Source organism: Geotrypetes seraphini, chromosome 5 (genome assembly GCF_902459505.1).
Source record: "Geotrypetes seraphini chromosome 5, aGeoSer1.1, whole genome shotgun sequence".
NCBI classification, from domain to species: Eukaryota; Metazoa; Chordata; class Amphibia; order Gymnophiona; family Dermophiidae; genus Geotrypetes; species Geotrypetes seraphini.
The window spans coordinates 265,843,659-265,867,507 of record NC_047088.1 but is presented as its reverse complement, the minus strand read 5'-3'; the positions used below and the strand labels follow the sequence as shown (position 1 = coordinate 265,867,507).

Sequence of the window (23,849 nt, the reverse complement as noted above, 5' to 3'; positions counted from 1 at the left end):
GTTGGGGCAATCCTGAAAACCCGACTGGATTGTGGCCCTCAAGAAGGGACTTTGAGACCCCTGGCCTAGGCCAGACATGGGCAACTCTGGTCCTCCCGGAATCCAATTGAGTTTTCAGGATCTCCGCCATGAATATGTGCACTGCCTCTTTGAGATGCAAATCTATCTCATGCATATTTATTGTGGAGATCCAGAAAAGCTGACCTGGCTCTGGCTCTGGAGGACTGGAATTGCCTAGCGCTGCCCTAGGTGCAGGTGCCACATAGCCTAGGCCAGGGGTCTCAAAGTCCCTCCTCAAGAGCTGGAATCCAGTCGGGTTTTCAGGATTTCCCCAGTGAATATGCCGACTGGATTCCGTCCCTCCAGGACCGAAGTTGCCCATGTCAGCAAGAGCAGCTGCAGCCATTGTAGGGGGGGGGGGACTCCGTGCCGGCGCCCCGCCCCCTCCGTCGAGGTGACGTCAGCGCGCAGGCCGCGTTCGTGCGTGCGTCGGCGCTGTGCTGTTGCTAGGGGCGCCGGGGGCTCCTGCGGGAAGGAGCCGGCCTCGCTGTCGGTGAGTCTTGGCGGGCTTCGCTGTAGATTGGGCGACGGACTCGAGCCGCGACCGAGGCTCCATTCTCCGGGCTAGGCCGCGGCGCCCTCCTCCTCCTCCTCTCGTGAGTATGCGCGAGCTTCCCCTCGGCGCAGGCGCAGCGCGTCACCCGGGCCGGCGCGTGCCTCGGCCTCTCCTTTCAGCTGGGCACGTGGCGGCTTCAGGAGCCTGAGCCCGAGGTTAGCTGCGAGTGGACGTTGGGCGGGGCGGTTCGTGCGCGTGCAGGCCCAGCCAGTGAGCGCGCTTTGCACCACCCCCTTGCATGTAGGAAGGGAAATGAATGGAGGCTGGGAAACATTATTCGGTTCGACCGCGCTAAATGCAACACACAGCTCCCTGTGCATCGCTTCCAATAAGAACAGAAGACCGGTGGTCCATCGTGGCCAGCGCCCTAACTGAGACTAGCCCTACCTGCGTACGTTCCGGTTCCGCAGGAACTTGTCTAACTTTGTCTTGAATCCCTGGAGGGTGTTTTCCCCTATGACAGCCTCCGGAAGAGCGTTCCATAAGAACATAAGAAAGGCCTGCACCGGATCAGACCTGGGGTCCATCTAGTCCGGTGATCCGCACACTGGCGAATATCTTGGTCACTCGTATCCCTCAATGTGTCCTGCAAGAAGATGTGCGTCCAATTTTTCTTTAAATCCTGGAATGGTGGTTTCCTCCACCAACTCTTCTGGGAGAGAGTTCCAGGCGTTCACCACTCGCTGTGCGAAGCAGAACTTTCTGACATGTGTCCTGGCCGTGTCCCCTCTCAGCTTCAGTCCATGACCCCTGTACGAGACACATTTGACAATGTGAATAACGTTACTTGCTCACCATCCAGTTCCAGTTTTCTACCACTCTACTATTGGATTCTGAAACTGTATTTGGAGGGAACTTGATACAAGTATGGGCGTAGATGATTCCAGACTCTGGGGCCTGTGGATTTGAAGGTGGACTTGGATTTATCGCTTAATCAGACTTATAAGCGATGAACAGGAGAGGGACAGGACACTAAACATAGTGGTCATGGCTTGAAGCACCCATAAGTACATGACATCTTTGCAATGTTGTCACGTGCATGCGCAAAGACCCTACAGATGGGCCGGAAGGGGAAGACATGAGAAGTGGCACCGGCTTCTTGCAGTACATCTGAAATCTCTGCATTAAGCATTGGGTTCTTGCATTATGGAATGAATGTGGCATACTAGTCCACCAGAATCATGTTATAGACTATGCATGCAATCTTGAAAAGCATTCTTTTTTTTCACTGGTAGCCAATTCAGTTTCACCAGCAATGTGATGGCCCTTTCAAATTCGTCTATCGTCTGGCTGCAGTATTCTGGAGTCGTTGCAAACTCCTGTGTTCCTTCACGGCAGTAATTCAGGTGTGGTAGTAAAACAGTTCTAAAATTAGCCTGACTCAGGAGGGATCCTTTTCTTAGTTGTCGTAGCTTGAAGAACTTTTTGACTAGGGAATTGATTTGATCTTCAAAGTTTAGTTGGGAGTTGAGGATAATGCCTAGTATTTTCAAGTTTTTTTTCTTGAGCTCTGAGGTTAATACAGTATAGAAAAACTATTGTTAATCTACAAAATGGAGGAAAGACATTGTATTTAGTTCCACTGGCTTTGATGTCATTCTGGGTGATCTTAATGTTATCGGAACATAAGGTCCGCTGTGCAGGCTGGAATGGTGGGGGAGCCTTGTCAGCATCGGGTGCCGGCAGCCAGGGAATCCTACCGCTAGTGCCTCATGAGTCGGCAGCAGGCAAGCCCGGGCTTCCCTCACCACCCACAGAGGGATTTCCCCAGCTGCCAATGCTCAGGGTAAAAAAAATTCCCTTACTGCTGAAGCTGCTGGGAATTCTCTTACCGCTGCTGCCGGCTTGTCTACTTTAGCAGCTGGGTCAGTTCAGGCTTCCCAGCCGTTACAGGCCTCGGAGGGGTTATTTTTGGCAGGATATTTGCCAGATTTGGCGGGAAGCCCCTCCATTTTGTTGTCATCCTCAGGTGACCTTTCCCCCCCCCCCTCTATTGGAAAGAAGGGCAGCTCTGCTTTGATAGTGAGTCCCAGGGTTTTTTTCTGCCAATTTTATTTTTGCTTTATGCAAAGCTTATTTTCAGGGGTCCTGCGGGTCTCAAGGAGGTCCCCTCCGTGCCCTTTCCGGTTTTGCCCCCTTAGCGCTTTCCCTCATCCAAGCACCCACGGGTGTCTTGGGACAATGACTTTTTAAACCAACATTCAGTCATTGTTTTCTGCATGCAGATTGCACAATTCAGGCTGTGTATCTGACTACTAATGATGTAAAACTGTCCATAGTCGTGACATCCATTTATCTCCAGATAATAATGCAGCGTGTGTAGGGACTTCAGCGCGTCCGAGAAGGAAACAATCTCTGCAGGTGTTTAATTTGTCATGATGACAGCAGCAGTAGTAGTATATCCATCCTCATCAGACTCTTGGTTGTCTGCAGTGTCCTTTATGCCTGTACAGATATTGGAATTAGTACTGTCAGATGATGTGATCGTTGTCAATGGCAACATACAGCTTAAACTTGTGGTGCAAGTCCAACTGGGAGTTCATTGGATGAAGTGTCAGCTTCAGTTGTCTCATCAGATGCGTGAATTAAGCTCGCCTGTCGATAGCAATTTGAAATAGTTGATGATGAGACTCGACTCCATGCCTTCCCGTACCATATGAAGAGAGTCGAGCACCGTCATTTTTCTTGTGTGCTCAGCAGCTTGGGGGCTGGATTCCATGCTTGCATCAATCACTGCCATCACATATCTTAGGACAAGTGACCTGTAATGACGGCTGGATCAAAGAGGTCGTGTTTGGTGGCAGAAACACGAGTTTGATATTGGTTAGTCTTACGTCTTATGCCATTGCTGTGTGCTGCATGCACTGTTATCACACAGCATTACATTGTGCCTCCTACGCCTTCTCATCAGATTGTCAAGCTTCTTAAACCATTCAATCCACAGTGTTGCCATCATCCATGCGTTTTTGTTGCTTTCATATTCAACAGGCAGACAGACGTTTAAATGTTTTTGAAGCACAAAGGATTTCGATTCTTCCCAATCATTTTTCACTACCGTCCATATTGCAACTGAGCAGCAATGTCAATCGTTCCTTTGGCACCTTGAAGCCAACAGTTTCGCTGCGTTTGAAAGCCATTGTTCCGTTAGGCAGAAAGAACAAGGAACACGAGTATAGAATGTCGGGTGCAACTCTGGGTAAAAGCGAACAAGAAAAGGACCTGGGTGTACTGATTGATAGGATCCTGAAACCGTCGGTACAATGCATGGCAGGGGCAAAGAAAGCAAATAGAATGTTAGGCATGATGAAGAAAGGAATCACTAGTAGATCGGAGAAAGTTATAATGCCGCTTTATAGGGCAATGATCAGACCACACTTGGAATACCGTGTCCAACATTGGTCTCCCAACCTAAAGAAGGATATAAAACTGCTGGAGAGAGTGCAGAGACGAGCCAGGAAGCTAATAAAAGGTATGGAGAACTTGGAATATGAGGAACGACTTAAGAGACTGGGATTGTTCTCCCTTGAGAAAAGGAGACTGTGGGGATGTGATCGAGACTTTCAAAATACTGAAAGGAATCGACAAAATAGAGCAGGAAAAAAAATTATTTACAATGTCCAACGTGACACAGACAAGAGGACATGGACTGAAGCTAAGGGGGGACAAGTCCAGGACAAATATCAGGAAGTTCTGCTTCACGCAACGATTGGTGGGCACCTGGAATGCTCTCTCAGAGGAGGTTATTGCGGAATCCACTGTTCTAGGATTTAAAAGCAAACTAGATGCACATCTCCTTACGAGAGGCATAGAGGGATATGGATGACTAAAATTACGCCAGGTGTACACCTGGCTGGGCCTCCGTGTGTGCGGATCGCCGGACTTGATGGACCGAAGGTCTGATCCGGAGATGGCAGTTCTTATGGATGGCATGCCAGTACAAGCCCGACTCATCGGCGTTGAAAATGTCACATGGTTCATATCCACCAATGACTGATGGCAGCACTTTCATGACCTGTCTTTCAGCACCAAACTCATCCACGTCTTTTTATTTTCGCCATGCTTCTTCTTAAATTTTATACCGTTATGAACTTTCTACCTCTCTAACCATCCATTTGTTGCTTTGAAGTCTTATACGCCCGGTTCTTCAGATAACTGTGCCACTTTCCTTATCAGCAAAGGTCCACTGATTGGCAGTGGTTAACTTCTAGCTTCAGCAAACCATCGCAGCAACGCCTGTTCAACGTCTCCAGCCTTCCCAATTCTTTTCCATTTTCTTGTAGGATTGCTGTTGTTTTGCCAGTCTTTTAATATGGCTTGCTTTTTTGTAAATCTGAGAAATCTGGCTAAGATGAATGCTGTAATGTTTTGCAATAGTGACCTGACTCTCCTTTTGATCAAGTCTCTTTAAGATATCGACACGTTCAGCCAAAGACAATGACTTTTGTCCATCATGGTGGACACATTCAGCCAAAGGCAATGATTTTTGTCCATGCGACGCCATGGTGCAGTTCAGAAAGTTTGAACATCTGGCCAGGCCTAGACTGCTGTTCCGAAACACGTGGCTCATCCACGTGTTTTGCTTTTAACTGGAGTGAACGTAACGTGAACAAATAGATATGGGACCTATAACATCAGTGAGCATAAGCGGATTATGTGCTTATCAGAATTGCAAATATCCAGAGTTTACGTCAACTGACTTTAATGTAAAAAAAGTGGGACCATAGTGGTCGTGTGTGGATAACCGAAGCATGCGCTTAACCGACATGCACTTGGGTGGAGTCAACTGTATAAATTGAACTAAGGCCGGTACTGGACAGACTTATATGGTCTGTGTCCTATATTTGGTAATTCGAGAGTGGTGCAACTCCTCTTAGACTTGGGCTGGATAGTCTACTTCAAGAAGAGTCAGCTGGAACCAACTAAGATTCTTGTTCAACATGGCCCTGGGCCAAGTGTTCTTTTCAGAGCCAAGCAGACTGAAGCTCCAAAAGTAGATTTTGGAGCTGTTACAGAGGCCGTCTCCCACAGTGTGGCATTATCTGTAGGTCCTGGGGCCGATGGTGATCATAGAGGTGATTCCTTCGGCCAGAGTGCACGAGACCCTCCAAGACTCCTCTGTTGCTGGTCACTTCTGTTGGACTTATTACAACAGCCACTTCCCTGGCTACCTACAGCAAAGAGCAGCCTGAGGTGGTGACTAAATTCAGCTGCTCTTTCCAAGGGCATGCCTCTTCAGATCTCCTGGGAAATACTAACGACTGATGTCAGTCTTTATGGTTAGGGGACATTGCAACAGACACCAGTCTAGGGGCGTTGGACAGAATTGGTCCATAAATTGCCTGGAACTCAGAGCCATTCATCTACAGGCAAAAGAAAAGTCTCTGGAAGGCAAGGCAATTAGAGTCTTCTCAGACAGTATGATAGCGGTAGCATATGCCAACAGGCAAGGAGGCACCAGAAACGCCCCATTGTGCCTAGAAGCATGATTCCTCTCTTAATGGGCAGAAACTCACTTGCAGGTTCTCTCAACCATGCACGTAGCAGGAGTGGAAAATGCACAGGCTGACTTTCTCAGTTGGCATACCCATGGGAATGGTCACTATCTCCACAGGCATTCAATGCCATAGTTTGGCGGTTGAGCCCCCCTCCCTCCCCATAGATGGAACTGAAGGCTTTAGCAGTAAACATCAAGATGCCTCATTTTAATGACTGAAGATATGAATGCAGAAGCAAGGGGTTAGATATGTTAGTCCAACTGTGGCTAGAGACGGAGTTCTTGTACGTGCTTCCCCTGTTGCCTATGTTCTGTCGAGTTATTCGCAGGATTGTGAACCATCCAGGACTGGTGGTCCTAGTGGCACCTGATTGGCCTTGCTGACTATGGTATGTGGACCTGGTCCATCACCAGGAGGGCAAAGACTCAGACTGTTGATCCAAGTGAATCTTCTCACAGAACTGCTACCTCTGCACTAGAGAATGACACGGTGACAGAATTCATCACCATTCCCGTCATAAGAACATAAGATTTGCTGCTGCTGGGTCAGACCAGTGGTCCATCATGCCCAGCAGTCCATTCACGCGGCGGACACAGGTCAAAGACCAGTGCCCTATTTGAGTCTAGCCTTACTTGCGTATGTTCTGTTCCAGTAGGGACTTATCCAACCTTGTCTTGAATCCCTGAAGGGTGCTTTCCCCTATAACAGACTCCAGAAGAGTGTTCCAGATTTCTACCAATCTCTGGGTGAAGAAGAACTTCCTTACGTTTATACAGAATCTTTTCCCTTCTAACTTTAGCGAGTGCCCTCTCGTTCTCTTCACCTTGGAGAGGGTGAACAATCTCTCTTTCTATGCTAAGTCAGTTTCCTTCAGTATCTTGAATGTTTCGATCATGTTCCCTTTCAGTCTTCTCTTTTCAAGGGAGAAGAGGCCCAGTTTCTCTAGCCTCTCATTGTACGGCAACTCCCCCAGTCTCTTAACCATTTTTGTTGCTCTTCTCTGGACCCTTTCAAGTAGTACTTTACCCTTTATCATGTACGGCGACCATTGTTGGACACAATATTCCAGGTGTGGGCATACCATGACCCGGTATAACGTCATGATAAACTTTTCAGATCTGTTTGTGATCCCCTTGTTAATAATTTCTAGCATTCTGTTTGCCCTTTTTGCCGCCGCCAAGCATTGCGCGGATGGTTTCATTGATTTCTCTACAAGTACTCCTATGTCTCTTTCCTGGGGGCTCTCTTTGAGTATGGCACCGGACATCCTGTGCATATGATTTTTGTTACCAAAATGCATCACCTTGCACTTATCCACGTTAAACCTCGTTTGCCATTTTGCAGCCAATTCCTCGAGCGTATTTATGTCTCTTTGTAGGTCTTCACAATTCTTCTGTGTCCTCACTACTCCGAATAACTTTGTATCATCCGCAAATTTAATCACCTCACTCGTGCCAATTTCTAGGTCGTTTATAAATATGTTGAAGAGCACAGGCCCGAGCACCAAACCCTGCGGCACTCCACTCGTGACGCTTTTCCAATCAACCCCTGTCCATTCACTCCCACTCTCTGTTTCCTATCCGCCAACCAGTTTTTAATCCACGTGAGTATATCACCCTCGATTCCATGGCTCGCAATTTTTTGAAGTAGACATACGGAACCTTGATGAATGCCTTCTGAAAATCTAGATATATGATGTCGACAGGGTCACCCTTGTCTATCCATTTACTCCTTCGAAAAAGTACAGTAAGTTTTTAAAACAAGATTTTCCTTTGCATTACATTACATTACTGATTTCTATTCCGCCTCAACCTTGCAGTTCTGGGCGGATTACAAAAGAGACATCTGGACATTTCCAGGATGATTACAAAAGAGACTTCTGAACATTTCCAGAAGAGTTATAAGAAGAAGAACATTTCCAGAAGAGTTACAAGAAGAATGGTGTAGTATAGTTTAGGGAATGGGATACAGCAAGGAAGATTGGGCTATTCCAGTGGATATACAATTCGGGATGCTGTACAAATAGGAGATAGTGCAGTTTCAGTATATATGCAGTTAGGGAAGCAGTTAACATGCATGGGCTTTGAGGGGAAGGGTAACTGGTGAAGGAGGGAGGATGGGGGAGTAACACTGAGGGGAATCCAGGTTAGAGTTATGACATCTGTATAAATTTTTTGAATAGATGGGTTTTGATTTCTTTGCGAAAATATTTGAAATCGCTTGTTGTTATCAGCGGGTTGGAGATGGCATGGTCCAGTTTTGCTGCTTGCGTCGCTAGTAGACTGTCAAACATCTTTTTGCGCTGGGTGCCTTTGAGTGGGAGGTAGGTAAATGGAGTCTTAGATCTTCTTTGTCTAGTGGCGAGGTTTTGGTTCAGGCGGTTGTTTAGGTAATTGGGGCTGTCTGTCTGCATCCCTCTTCTAAACTGACCGTCATCCCTGTCTGTTTCTTATCTTCATTTCCTGTGTATAGCCTGTCGGCTTCCGGCATATTGGATATATCCTCTTCGGTAAATACAGATGCAAAAAATATGTTCAGTTTGTTGGCGATGGCTTTGTCTTCCTTTAGTAGTCCCTTTATTCCCTGGTCATATAATGGCCCCATCACTTTCTTCACAGGTCATTTCTCCTTAATATATGGAAAGAATAGCTTAAAGTTTTTGGCCTCCTTGGCTATTTTTTTTTTTGTTATGTCTTTTGGCCCCTCTTACCGCTTTATGGCACTTGCTTTGATGTTTGTGCTTTTTCCAGTTTTTTTCTGTTTTCGTGCTTTTCCATTCTTTAAACAAAGTCTTCTTGTCTCTGATCGCTCCTTTCACTGCTACAGTGAGCCACGCCGGTTCCTTGTTCTTCTTCCTCTTAGAACCCTTGTTGATACACGGTATTTATAAATTTTGCGCGTCTGTGACTGTGTCCTTAAAAAGGGTTCATGCTTGCTCTAGCTTATCCTCTTCCCAATCTTCTTCCTCACCATGACGCTCATCCCTTCGTAGCTCCCTTTTCGGAAGTTTATGTGTCTAGGTTTGAAGTTGATCATGTTATGATCACTATTTGCCAGCGTCCCTTCTACTTCTATACATTGTGCCAGTCCTCGTAGTCCATTTAGAATTAAGTCTAGAATTGCATTTCCTCTCGTATTTTCTATGACAAGTTGTTCCAGGAAGCAATCGCCTACAGCATCCAGGAACTTGCTCTCTCTCCTCAGTTCTTTTCTTTCCGCGGAGCTGAGAAATTTTGCTTCAACTCTCTGCGCTGAGTGAACCCTTGTTCTTGCCTTCTAGTGCTCACGGTTTTGAGTTTATTTCTCTTATCGTGTGTTCTATTCTGTCGTTTTATTGGTTTAAAAAAAAAAAAAAATTTCCATAGATTCGACCGGATCGACCGCATGGCTGGGGCCCCGTAGCTTCGATCTAGCGGCGGAGCTTTTTCGGCCTATGTCCCGGTCTATTACCGGTTTTAAAAAGTGTATCAAGTGCCAGCGTGCGATTTCGTTGACGGACCTGCATCGATGCTGTTTACAGTGTCTCGGGCCTCAACATCTTCCGAAATCGTGCCGGCCTTGTTCCACTCTTAACAGCACGTGCTTTCAAGCGTCGCTGTTTCCTGTGGGAGTCGATGTTCGCTATGGAGGCTTCCAAGGAACCTTCGGTTTCGACCAGCACTTCGACGTCGGCATCTGCTCCTGCTGCATCGGGTCTTTTGAAACCGTCTTCCTTCATTCCGGTTTCGACCCCCGCCTCCTGCTCTGGTGCCTTCTTTGGTCTCCTCAGGTCAGGTGCCTCCACAGACCGTTCCCCCAGTGGTTCTTAAGGTGCCTAAGGCTTCTAAGGCTAAGCACTCGGCTGCCCGGGACCGCGAAGACCGTGCAGGGGGTCCCACTTCGGATGCGGCTCCCCCCTTGTCAGCTTCGATGCGGTCGCTCATGGAAGCCCACTTCTTCGAGCTCATGACTACCATGGGGCCCAAGTGGCTTGCCACAATCCAGCATTACATTATATTAGGGACTTCTATTCTGCCTATACCTTGCAGTTCAGGGCGGATTACAAAAAAGCTAACTGGACATTTATAGTGAAGTTACAACAGTTTTGGGGTTTCTTGGGTTTTTTTTTGGTTACAAGGTAGGAGAGGTACCTGGATTAATTCTGTAATGGGCATGCGGAACCTCCTTGTGGGGTCAAGCCTCCTCCTCCTCCTCCTCCGCCTCGCCGTTCGCTCTCACTGCTAAGCGAGGAGGCTCGGCGTTTGGCTGCAAGTTCATCGAGGAGTGCTTCGCTTAGTGAGATGCCGCCTCTGAAACCCATCCCCGCCTCGGTCAGAGATGATTGGGATTTGCCTCCAAGGAGCCGAAGCTCTGTGCGTCATCAGGAGGATTTCTTCCAGAGCCTCTTGCCTGCCAAGCCGTCTCCCAACCCGTGGCATGCTGCTTGAGAGGCGTTGACCTAACCTCCTCTTCGCTCTACGGCCTCCAGCCCCATCTACTCGTTGGAGGCCTCTGCGGAGCCATCTTCGCATTGTCGTTCCAGATCTCCTTCAAGACGGAGTGTGGAGCGCCGCTCCAGGCATTCTTCGAGGCATTCGTTCAGACATTCTACCATCTCGCCTCAGAAGAAGCTTCCTCGTATGGTGTATTCATCTTCGGATGTCTCGCCTCCTCCGGGCCCGGAGTTCGAGGATACCTTCAGATCATTCTCTCCTTGTAGATCCCATGTCTCCTTGGATGTCGACTTCGAGTCCGTCTCAGCGTCCTGTGTTGGCGGACCAGCTGTCTTTTTCATCTTTTCTTCTCGACCACCCTTGATATACCAACGGTATTACACTCCCAGGCAGGCTCCTGCTGCGAGGCAACAGGCGAAGAGAAAGCCTCCGCAGAAGTCTCAACAAAAACCTCAGCCTTCTGCTGTTCCCAAGGCTCCTCAGCCTTTTTGACTCTCTTGTTGGGAGCATAACCAACACCGTTCTGCTATCCCCTGTCTTTCCAATTGGGGGTCGCCTCCATCATTTTTACCATCGATGGATGGCTATAACCACTGACCTTTGGGTCCTTACCATCATCAGGGAAGGATATTCTCTTCAGTTCCATCGGGTCCCCCCGGACCATCCTCCAAGAGAGTATCCTTCCAACTTGACCCAGACCGCCCTTCTTCTTCAGGAAGCTCAGGCTCTGCTCCGGCGTCGGGCCATCGAGCCGGTCCCTGTGGACCAACACAACCGAGGGTTCTACTCCTGGTACTTCCTTGTTCCGAAGAAGACGGGTGATCTGCATCCTATTCTGGACCTCAGGGTACTCAACAAGTTCCTGGTCAAGGAGAGGTTTCGCATGCTGACCCTAGCTTCTCTCTACCCCCTCCTCGAGCAGAACGACTGGTTATGCTCTCTGGATCTAAAAGAGGCCTACACTCACATTCCCATTCATCCGGCCTCTCGCAAATTCCTCAGATTTCGGGTGGGACATCTTCATCTGCAGTATCGAGTGCTCCCTTTCAGCCTGTCCTCGTTTCCCATAGTTTTCACCAAGTGTCTGGTGGTGGTGGCCGCTGCACTCCGGAACCATGGTCTTCAGGTGTTTCCCTACCTCGACGACTGGCTCATCAAAGCTGCCTCGGCTCCAGGGGTCATCTCGGCGACCCAAAAGACTATTTGGTTCCTGCAGAGTCTGGGGTTCGAGATCAACTTCCCAAAATCTTATCTGCAACCTACCCAGTCTCTTCCCTTCATCGGGGCGGTTCTAGATACTATCCAACTCAGAGCGTTCCTTCCTCCACAGCGCCTGGAAGCTCTTCTTCATCTCTGTCAGTCAGTGTCTTATCCCAGGACAAGCAGGCAGGTATTCTCACTAGTGGGTGATGTCATCCGACAGAGCCCCGATACGGACGTCTCGCAAGCATACTTGCTTGCAGAAACTCAGAAGTTACGAGAAGCCCGCACCGTGCATGCGCCAGTGCCTTCCCGCCCGATGGTCCGGGCGTGTCTCCTCAGTTCTTTTCTTTCTGCGGAGCTGAGAAGTTCTACTTCAATTCTGCGCCAATTGAACCCGTTTTTTTGCCTTCTTCCTTGCCGCGGTTTTGAGTTTATTTTCTCTTTATCGTGTGCTTGTTTCGTTTTGTTTCTTATTTTAAAAAAAAAATAATAATAATAATTTTTTTCTTCCGGTGCGTCGACCGGGTCGGCCGCATGGCTCAGGCCCCGCTCCTTCGATCTCGCGGCGGAGCTTTTTCGGCCTATGTCCCGGCCAATTACCGGTTTTAAAAAGTGTAGCAAGTGCCAGCGCGCGATTTCGCTGACGGACCCGCATCGACGCTGCCTGCAGTGTCTTGGTCCAGAACATTTCCCAAAATCGTGCCGGCCTTGTTCCACTCTCACAGCACGTGTGTTCAAGCGTCGCTGTTTTTTGTGGGAGTTGATGTTTAAGATGGAAGCTGCCCAGGAACCTTCAGCTTCGACTTCGACCAGCGCTTCCTCTGTTCCGGTGAAGCCTCCCGCCACTTCTGCGGCATCGAGTCTTCTGAAACCGGCTTCTTTTGTCCCGGCTTCGACTCCGCCTGCTGCACCGGTGCCTTCCTTCGTCTCCTCGGATCAGGTACCTCCTCCTCCCATTCCACCCGTGGTTCTCAAAGTGCCGAAGGCTTCCAAGCAAAAGCACTCGACCACGAAGGAGCGCGAAGACCTTGCAGGGGGCCCCACTTTAGGTGCGGCAACCTCCTTGTCGGCTTCGTTGCGGTCCCTGTTGGAGGCTCAGTTTGTCGAGCTCATGACCACCATGGGACCCAAGTTGATAGCCACGATCCAGGGTGACCAGCCAAGTGTCTGGTGGTGGTGGCCTCCGGGGGGCGGACCACCCCCTCCTCCTCGCCGTTCGCTCTCACTGCTCGGCGAGGAGGAGCGGCGCTTGGGGGCCGGTCCCTCGAGGCGGGCTCTTTTAGTGACATGCCCCCTTTAGAGCCCATTATGCCTCCGGATGAAGAGGTGTGGAATCCCTCTTCGGTTAATCGAAGCCCTGGGCATAGCAAACGGCAAGAGGAGTTCTTTCGCACTCCTTATCAGGCCTCGACTGCGTCTCGAGAGGCGTCGAATCTTCCACCTCTACGCTCTACGGCCTCGAGTCCCATCTACTCGTTGGAGGCTTCCGGGGACCATTCTAAACATCGCCGATCTAGATCCCCTTCCAGGCACCGGGAGGGGCATCGATCCAGGCATTCTTCGAGGCACTCCTCTCGACATTCTACGATCTCGCCGCAGAAGAAGCTGCCTCGTATGGGGTATTCCTCGTCGGATGTGTCTCCTCCGGGACCGGAGTTCGAGGATCCCTGTGTCTCATATTCACCCTGTCGATCACAGGTCTCTGTGGATCCCGAGGCCTCGACTTCCTCCAGTCCGTTTTGCAGGCCTGTGCTGGCGGACCAGCTGTCCTTTTCGTCTTTCCTCTGGCAAATGGCGGATGACCTGGACATTACCCTGGATTCCGGTTCTCGGTACTCCAAGGAGTACCTCGACACTATGCATTTACCTCATCCTCCTGCCGAGTCTCTGCGTCTGCCTTTGCACAAGCTCCTCGACCAGACGTTCATGAGGTGTTTTGAAACGCCGTACTCTATTCCTGCTGTTCCTGGCAAATTGGATGCTCGGTACCGCACGGTGCATCACAAGGGATTCGAGGGCCCTCAATTCTCTCATCAGTCCCTGCTGGTCGAATCCTCCCTCAAGAGGTCTCATCCGTCCCAGGTGTATGCCTCGGTACCTCTGGGCCGCGAGGGCAGGACCATGGATAAGTTTGGTCGGCGCATTTACCAGAACTCTATGATGGCATCCAGAGTTCTCAATTATACTTTTCATTTTGCCACTTATTTGGAGTTCTTCCTGCCTGTTCTTCGGAAGTTTATACCATACATCGAGTCGCAGGCTCGCTTCGAATTTGAGGAAGTGGTGGCCTCGCTGTCCCAGCTTCGCCTCCAATTGATGCAATCGTCCTACGATGCCTTCGAGCTTTCGGCCCGAGCTGCCGCCTGTTCTGTGGCTATGCGTCGATTGGCATGGCTTCGGACCATTGACATGGACCCGAATCTCCAGGACAGACTTGCCAACGTTCCTTGTGCAGGGGCGGATTTGTTTGACGAGTCCATCAAGACCGTGACGAAGAAACTGTCTGACCATGAAAAATCTTTTCAGTCCATTCTTCGGCCCAAGCCTAAGCCTAAACAGTCTCGACCTTCTAGATTGATGAGCAAGGGTTATTCAGATGTGGTCACCACGTTTCTCAGAGCTAAGAAACTGTCAACGGTGGTAGCCTATGCTAAGGCCTGGAAGTCCTTTCTGTGTTGGTGTGGATGTAGAGCAGAGGACCACCAGGCCAGTCGAGTCGAGATGGGGATCATCGTAGGCGACTCCATTATACGACATGTGGACAGCCACACCGCAGGAGGAAGAGAGGACAGAGTCGTCACCTGTCTGCCTGGAGCAAGAGTGAAGGATGTGACCAACAGGATCTCCAGGATCATAGATGGCGCACGGGGAGAGGACACCGCTGTGCTTATCCACGTGGGAACAAATGATGTGAGCGGGCGGAAGTATGACAGGGAAGAGCTGAAGGGCCAGCTCCGCTCACTTGGAAGAAAACTGAAGATCAGGGAGGTGAAGGTGGCCTTCTCTGAGATCCTCCCAGTACCAAGAGCGGATGGAAAGAGACAAGGGGAATTGCAAGTAATCAACGCCTGGATGAGACGATGGTGCGAAGAAGAAGGCTTCGACTTCGTGCGCAACTGGACGGCGTTCTGGGGAAAAAGCAAGTACTACAGAAGGGACGGACTACACCTCAACAAAGAAGGAGCAAGAGTTTTGGCAGGCAACATGAAGAAGGCAATTGAGAAGGCTTTAAACTGAAAGATAGGGGAAAGCCGACAGTCGACCACCGGTCGATGGCACGGATAGCAGGATGCCCCGACGAAGAAGCCAAGGAAAATTACTCCTACACAAGAGAAGATGACCTCACGGCAAATAAGGGAGAAAAAGCAGGAAGGGACAAATCAGACACAGGAGGGGGACGACCACACAGCAAACAAGGGTGATAACACAGGAGCAGTTAAGGATATCGTAATTGAAACTACAGGGACGGCCAAGAGTAGAAGGTCCAAAAAGGTAACACGTAGGGAACTTAGATGTATGTATACGAATGCTAGAAGTCTAGGTAACAAAATGGGGGAACTAGAGACAATAGCAAGACATGACATATTGGATATCATTGGCATAACAGAAACATGGTGGAATGAAGAAAACAAATGGGACACAGTACTACAGGGATACAAGCTGTATAGAAGAGATCGAGTAGGGCAGAAAGGTGGAGGTATTGCTCTATATATTAAGGAGGGAATAGATTCTGTTGAAATGGTTACAACAGAAATGAAAGAGAAGCTTGAGTCACTCTGGATCAAGATTCCTGGTCAATTTGGAGCAGATACGAAAATTGGCCTTTACTATCGTCCCCCAGGACAGGCGGAGGAAACTGACTCAGAAATGATGGAGGAAATCAAACAAGAATGCAAGACAGGCAATGTAATTATATTGGGAGACTTCAATTTCCCAGGGATAGACTGGAAACTAGCAACCTCCAACTGCGGCAAGGAGGCCAAGTTCCTGGAGGTGCTAGGGGATTGCTTCCTGGAACAAATGGTAAAAGAGCCGACAAGAGGCAACGCCACCTTGGACTTGGTCCTAAATGGCCTCACGGGACCGATAACAGTAGTGGAAGTCATGGTTCCACTGGGAACGAGTGATCACAATGTAATTAACTTTAAACTTGACATCGGGAAAGGGAAACATGCCAAAACCTTAACCACCACATTGAACTTTAAAAAGGGTAAATACGATAGCATGAGAGCCATGGTAGAAAAACGACTCGAAAAGAAGGTGGACAAACTTGAAACGGTAGATCAAGCATGGTCCCTACTGAAAAATACTATCACAGAAGCACAAGATCTCTACATTCCGAGGATTTCCAAAGATCGGAGATCAAAGAGCAAAAGAGAACCGGCATGGCTTACCAAACAGGTGAAGGAAGCCATAAAAGAAAAGAAGGACTCTTTCAAAAAATGGAAATACATAAAGACAACCGAAGCCTGGAACAAACATAAAGATGATCAGAAGAAATGTCACAAGGCGGTGAGGGATGCAAAACAGGAATATGAGGAAAAAATAGCCCAGGAGGCCAAAAACTTCAAGCCCTTCTTTAGATACGTGAAAGGGAAAAAACCTGCAAAAGAGGCAGTCGGACCCTTGGACGACCAGGGAAGAAAAGGGTACATCAAGGAAGATAAACAAATCGCAGACAAACTAAATTCCTTCTTTGCGTCCGTCTTTACGAAGGAGGACACCTCAACAATACCTGAAGCGGAGAAAGTGTTTGCAGGAGAAATAGAAGACAGCCTCACCACAGTTGAAGTGGACTTAGACCAGATATACTATCAGATCGACAAACTTAAAAGTGACAAATCCCCTGGACCGGATGGAATTCACCCGAGAGTCTTAAAGGAATTGAAGGTTGAAATCGGAGAGTTATTGCAAAAACTTGCAAACCTGACAATCAGAACTGGACAGATACCGGACGACTGGAGGATAGCGAACGTCACCCCAATTTTCAAAAAAGGATCGAGAGGGGAACCGGGCAACTATAGACCTGTGAGTCTTACGTCTGTCCCCGGCAAGATGGTTGAAGCACGGATCAAGGATAGCATGGTCCGGCACTTGGACGCACACGACTTGATGAAACCCAGTCAACACGGATTCAGGAAAGGGAAATCATGTTTGACGAATTTACTCCAATTTTTTGAGACCGTGAACGAGCAAATTGATAGTGGGAAGCCGGTGGACATAATATACTTGGACTTCCAGAAAGCGTTCGACAAAGTTCCACATGAAAGACTTCTCAGGAAACTACAAAGCCATGGCATAGAGGGGGATATACAAAGATGGATAGGCAAATGGCTGGAAAACCGAAAGCAGAGAGTGGGCATAAATGGGAAGTTCTCCGACTGGGAGAAAGTGACTAGTGGTGTACCCCAGGGCTCGGTACTTGGGCCGATCCTTTTTAATATTTATATCAATGATCTGGAGGAAGGAACATCCAGTGAGATCATCAAGTTTGCAGACGATACAAAACTATGCCGGGCGATCAGATCGCATGAGGATAGAGAGAAACTCCAGAGCGACTTGTGTCGGTTAGAAACATGGGCGGAGAAATGGCAGATGAAGTTCAATGTGGAGAAATGCAAGGTAATGCATTTAGGCAATAAGAATAAGGAATACGAGTATACAATGTCAGGTGCAACTCTGGGGAAGAGTGAACAAGAAAAGGACCTGGGTGTACTGATAGATAGGACCCTGAAGCCGTCGGCACAATGCGCGGCAGCGGCAAAGAAGGCAAATAGAATGTTGGGCATGATAAAGAAAGGAATCTCGAGTAGATCGGAGAAAGTTATAATGCCTCTTTATAGGGCAATGGTCAGACCACACTTGGAATACTGCGTCCAACATTGGTCTCCCTACCTAAAGAAGGATATAAAACTGCTGGAGAGGGTGCAGAGACGAGCAACAAAACTGGTGAAGGGTATGGAAAAACTGGAATACGAGGACAGACTTATAACACTAGGATTATTCTCCCTTGAGAAAAGGAGACTGCGTGGGGATATGATCGAGACCTTCAAAATACTGAAAGGAATCGACAAAATAGAGCAGAGAAGATTATTTACATTGTCCAATTTGACACGGACTAGAGGACATGTAATGGAGCTAAGGGGGGGACAGGTTCAGGACTAATGTCAGGAAGTTCTGCTTCACTCAGAGAGTGGTTGACACCTGGAATGCCCTCCCAGATGAGATTATTGCGGAATCGACCGTCCTAGGCTTCAAGAGCAAACTAGATGCATATCTCCTTAAGAGAGGCATGTAAGGATATGGTGGACTATAAATTACGACAGGTGTACACCTGGTAGGGCCTCCGCGTGTGCGGATCGCCGGACTTGATGGACCGAAGGTCTGATCCGGAGATGGCATTTCTTATGTTCTTATGTTTTTGGGATAGCCCTAATGAATATGGATGGGGCAGATTTGCATGCATGTCACCTCCATTATATACAGATGTCTCTCATGCATATTCATTAGGGCTATCCCAAAAACCCGACTAGCCTGGTGGTCCTCTTAGACAGGGTTGGGGCCACTGATGTAGGGCCTTCGTGAGCTTTAATTTTGGTAGTCGTGGAATTCTTGCAGGAAGGGCTACAGCCGAGGTAGGCAATTCCGGTCCTCGAGAGCCACAGGCAGGTCAGGTTTTCAGGATATCCATAGTGTTCAAATCCCAGCTAAAGGCCCACTTTTTTGAAACTGCTTTCAACTCTTTGTCAGATATCTAGGCTCTCTGTATCATTTCCTCTACCATAATCTCCCCAACCCTGTAATGTCCTGTCTAAATTAGATTGTAAGCTCTTCTGAGCAGGGAGTGTCTATTGTATGTTAAAATATACAGTGCTGCGTACACCTTTTCAGCGCTTTAGAAATAATAAATAGTAGTAGTAGATTTGCATGCACTGCCTCCTTGAGATGCAAATCTATCTCATTAATATTTATTGTGGATACCCAGAAAACCTGACCTGCCTGTGGCTCTCGATGACCGGAAATACCTACCCCTGATATACAGAAGGGGCTCTCGGTAGGAGCAATGCAAGTGCAGAAGGAAGGCCTTTCCTGTTTCCAAGCTTGGGGAGAAAGAGGCTCCCTGGCCTCTCACCCAGATGTTGCCCAGTTCATGAGAGGCTCTGTGGTTGGGGGCTTCCTGGTTCATTCTCCTTTCCCTTCCTGGAACCTTAACATCGTGTTGCAGGGTTATAGTACAACTCCGTATGAGCTTTTATGAGAGGCTTCCCTTTGGGATCTTACAGTCAAGTGTTCTTGCTGACTTTTACATCAGCAAGACGAGCCTTTCCTTAGGATTATGGAAGCAGGGCTCTCCTTGCTCACAGTTCTGAAAGTGGTCTCTGCTTCCATGTCAACCAGGAAGTCCGTTTGCCTGCTTTTTGCCCTACGGCAGTGGTCTCAAACTCAAACCCTTTGCAGGGCCACATTTTGGATTTGTATAGGATTTGGAGGGCCTCAGAAAAAATAGTTAATGTCTTATTAAAGAAATGACAATTTTGCATAGTTTATAAATCTTTCCTTTTGGCTAAGTCTTAATGATATTGTCATTTATAGCTAAAGAGACATATGATCAAGTAACTGTTTTATTTTACTTTTGTGATTATGATAAACATGCTGAGGGCCTCAAAATAGTACCTGGGGGGCTGCATGTGGCGCCTGGGCCGTGAGTTAGAGACCATTGCCCTACGGGGTCTAACAAAAAGAATAAAACGTTAAATTTGTTGGATGTCAAGTGAGTGCTTTTCCGTTATCTTGAAGTTACCAATGAGTTTCACCTATCAGATCATCTTTTTGTTCTGACCAGTCATACCAAAAAAGGAGGCTGGAGTCTAAAGCCATGATTTCCAGATAAGAACATAAGAATAGCCTTACTGGGTCAGACCAATGGTCCATCAAGCCCAGTAGCCCATTCTCATGGTGGCCAATCCTGGTCAAAACCCAAGCAGTAGCAACATTCCCTGCTAAGAATCCAGGGCAAGCAGTGGCTTCCCCCATGTCTTTCTGAATAACAGACTATGGACTTTTCAGGAAATTGTCCAAACCTTTCTTAAACCAAGCTAAGCTATCCGCTTTTACTGTAACCTCTGGCAGTGCATTCCAGAGCTTAACGATCCTCTGGGTGAAAAAATATTTCCTCCTATTGGTTTTGAAAGTATTTCCCTGTAACTTCATCAAGTATCACCTAGTCTTTGTAATTTTTGATGAAGTGAAAAATCGATCCACTTGTACCCATTTTACTCCACTCATGATTTTGTAGACTTCAATCCTATCTCCCTCATCCGTCTCTTTTCCAAGCTGAAGAGCTCTAACCGTTTTAGTCTTTCCTCGTACGAGAGGAGTTCCATCCCCTTTACCATCTTGGTCGCTCTTCTTTGAACCTTTTCTAGCGCCACTATATTACATTACATTACATTAGAGATTTCTATTCCGCCATTACCTTGCAGTTCAAGGCGGATTACAAAAGAGTTGTAAATGGTAGAGGATTCAATTATAAGATATCCGGATTTTTCCGAAAGAATTACATAGCAGAGAATCAAGTGATAACAGGATACAGTGGAGAATATCAGTATATACGGGTTAAAGCAGAGAAATTACTTAACAATGACGTAAGAAGTTTGTTGGATAGTGAGGTAGATGCTTATTTAGGAATCAGAATATTTTTGGAAGGTAAGGTTCTAGGAGTTGACTACAGTGTTATTCACGAGAGTGAGAGCTTGTGCGAAAGGGGAGATTAGTTAGTAGGGACGTGTTTTTTGAATCAAAACATTTCTATTCAAAAAACACGTCCCTACTAACTAATCTCCTCTTTCTCACAAGCTCTCCCTCTCGTGAATAACACTGTAGTCAACTCCTAGAACCTTACCTTCCAAAAATATTCTGATTCCTAAATAAGCATCTACCTCACTATCCAACAAACTTCTTACGTCATTGTTAGGTAATTTCTTTTCTTTAACCTGTATATACTGATATTCTCCACTGTATCCTGTTATCACTTGATTCACTGCTATGTAATTCTTTCGGAAAAATCCAGATATCTTATAATTGAATCCTCTACCACACCATGTAAAGTACATGAATCACTGTTATGTAGTTCTCTAGGTAATCATTGTTACGTAATTCTCTCGGTAATGTCCAGATCTCTTCTAATTTGTAATCCGCCTAGAACCGCAAGGCACAGGCAGAATAGAAATCACTAATGTAATGTAATGTAAATGGTGGGTTACAATATAGGATCATTGGTGAATTCAAGAGAAGTTGAGAAGGCGGATTACAAAAAGAGATATAAATGGTGGGTTACAGTAGAAGATCATTGGTAAATTCAAGAGAAGTTGAGAAGAACTGATAGTATCTGTGGGGCGGTGTGAAGGCAGGAGGATGGAAGGTAATTGATATGTTAAGAGTGATTCGGTGATTTCTTGAAGAGTATCGTTTTTATTTCTTTTCTGAAGATCTTGTATTCGGGGGTGGTTATCAGTAGGTTGGAGATTTGGTTATCCAGTTTTGCTGCTTGTGTTGCTAGTAGTCCGTCATACAGATTTTTCGTGAGATAAGGAGACCAGAATTGAATGCAATATTCCAGGTAAGGTCGTACTATGGAGCGATACAGAGGTTTTTGTTTGTGCTAGGTGGGTTATTCTACTTCGTTTTCATTTCCAGATAGAAGCTCCTTTTGACTTTATCTGAGGTACTCCATTGCTTGTATCTCTTAACTCAGTCGAATTGGTGCACATCGGTAGAGTACAGTATATGTGTGTGTTTCATTTTTAATTGAAATGGCATTGGCCAAATAAGGCAATTTGCTACCAAATATTTTGGTCTTTAGTGACACTGAGCATGAGTACTACTGCTTAGTTACTGAGGATTCTGTGACTATCACTTGAAACTACTTTTTTTTCTCTTATCTTCGTTTTCTGATCGATTGGCATAAACACTAGTTCTAGACTGGTCTGATAGGACTAAGAAAGTGAAAAGATAAGTATAGGAAAAGTATGGAATATTGCAAGCTTTCTAATTTTGAGTCCATGTCATTTTTCTTACAGCTGGCCATGATGGTTCCATCTGTCACCATGAGATTAGTCTCTGTGCCATTCTGTCTGCATGTATCCCTGTCATCAACTTGCAGATTTTAGGTAAGCAAGTTATGGCTCTTTGAAAGGATATGTTCTGGCTGGCTGGTCATTTGACTTTTGCACTTTTCAGTATGCATTTCTGCTCTTGGTAGTTCTTATTTAAGGGCTCTTTTTGCAAAGGCATGCTAGCCGCTACCGTAGTTTTTCGGGTAGCGTGCGCTAAAAACGCTAGCGCCCCTTTGTAAAAGGAGCCCTAAGTTTCTTAATTATTGTATTCCTCTTTTACACTTAATGTATATGTGCATCATTTAAAAAAGGGAGAGAAAAATGTTATCAAAGGCTGAGTGGAAAGGTCCAGATTCCTATATTATCAGATGCATTGGAGGACACTTTCATTAACATAGAACATAGAAACATAGAACTAGACGGCAGATAAGGGCCACGGCCCATCTAGTCTGCCCACCCCACATTCTGATCTGGACAATTCCACTCAGCCTTTGGTACATGAGTTTGTGGTTTTGTTTTTGCCAAACGCTGGATCAAAACATTTGAAAAATTACAACGCCATAGTCTGCAGTGCTTTAGCAATTCCTTGCCTTTCTCAAGGAAACAATTAAAGAGCATCACATTGTCAATTGAAAAAATTTATAAAGATTAAAGTAAAATATAACGCCAATTTTCTTTTACATTATTCCTGTATTCACCATTGGCGTTGTATTTTACTTCAATCACTGCATCACTCACATTTTTGGTACAGCATGACATTTGTCCATAACACCATTTTTACCCCTGAGGAAGAAGTGTTTTTCGAAACACGGTTCAATTCACATGAATACAAGGCCCAGTTTTTGGATATTATTGTGTTTATTTAATCTATGCCACATATGCTTTTTTGATTTTTATTGAATAAATTCCTGCACCTTGTACATTCCCCTGCAGTTTTGTTTTGTTTTTTTACTTCCGTATACCCACCAGAAAGGAAGCCTCAAATTTCAGAGACTTAAATCCCTCCCCCTCTTACCCCATCACTGTCCCTATATCCTCAGTCTTTCTTCCTACAAGCCAGGTGGGAGATCGCAGACTTTTGGGAAAAGTCTGTTTCTGGAGAGTTACCCTCTGCACATCAGATCGGGGCTCAGGGACTGTTTCCTTGGGAGTTAACTCATCCCAGGTTTGTCTGCTAGTGGGTTGAAAGCAGGCTGCGTGGTTCTTTGGAGGCGCACCCAGGATCGGAGCCAGACTGCGTTCCTCTGCCAGGGGTACTGCACGATGTGTCTGAGGGTAACGGAGGTGTCCGGCTGTGGACGTCAGGCCAGTGGGGCAGTCAGAAGATTCAAAGTTCAGCTTTCCAGCAAGATGAGACAGAAGATTTCCCTGTTAGCTGTTTCAGCTCTGTTAGCACATGTTTCTGTGAGTCCAAGCTAACATCTTCAATCAGAGATTTAGGGGGTCTTTAAAAGGGATTTTTAGGTGGATTCCCTCCATGCCCTACCCCCGCCCCCTAAAATCACTGTTTTTGAGGGTTCTCTGTGGTTTTCCTAGGCTATTTTTAGTCAAAACAGGCCCTCAATGGCTGTCTTGGATTTTTTTTCAGATTTGATTTTGAAATTATTTTTTATACTTGCCACATAGAAAACCTCCCCAGGGCATGATGTCATGGATTCATGCCTCATTTGTGGTGGATGGCTGTCAGGTGCGCAACCTTATTACACATGCACTGTGGCTCAGGAGCGGTGAGAGGCTTGCCTGGATTCGGTGCCTTCGACCTCAATGGGAAGGGTCTTCTAGCACCTTCTGTCCCGACTCCTATGAAAATGGAGTCAGGGGGCCCTGGGGAGAGTGCGCAGGTGACGCTAGAGCGAAATGCAAGTGCGTCTCGGGGGATAAACCTGGTAAATCCTCCAAACAGTCCCAACAAGTTTAGGGGTCAACTCCTGCCGTGGAGGATGGGTTTTTACCTGATTTTGTTGATATGCTTTATCAGGCATAATTG

General features: G+C 47.0%; 1 protein-coding gene across 1 annotated transcript in view; it reads left to right on the top strand.

The window, feature by feature from the left end:
- Positions 1-430: 430 nt before the first annotated feature.
- The window catches only part of TTLL4 (tubulin tyrosine ligase like 4), a 316,761-nt gene continuing 293,342 nt past the window's right edge, over positions 431-23,849 (top strand). Inside the window, 2 exon segments of the mRNA XM_033945516.1 lie at positions 431-656; positions 21,827-21,916. The gene's annotated coding sequence lies outside the window, so the exon portion shown is untranslated.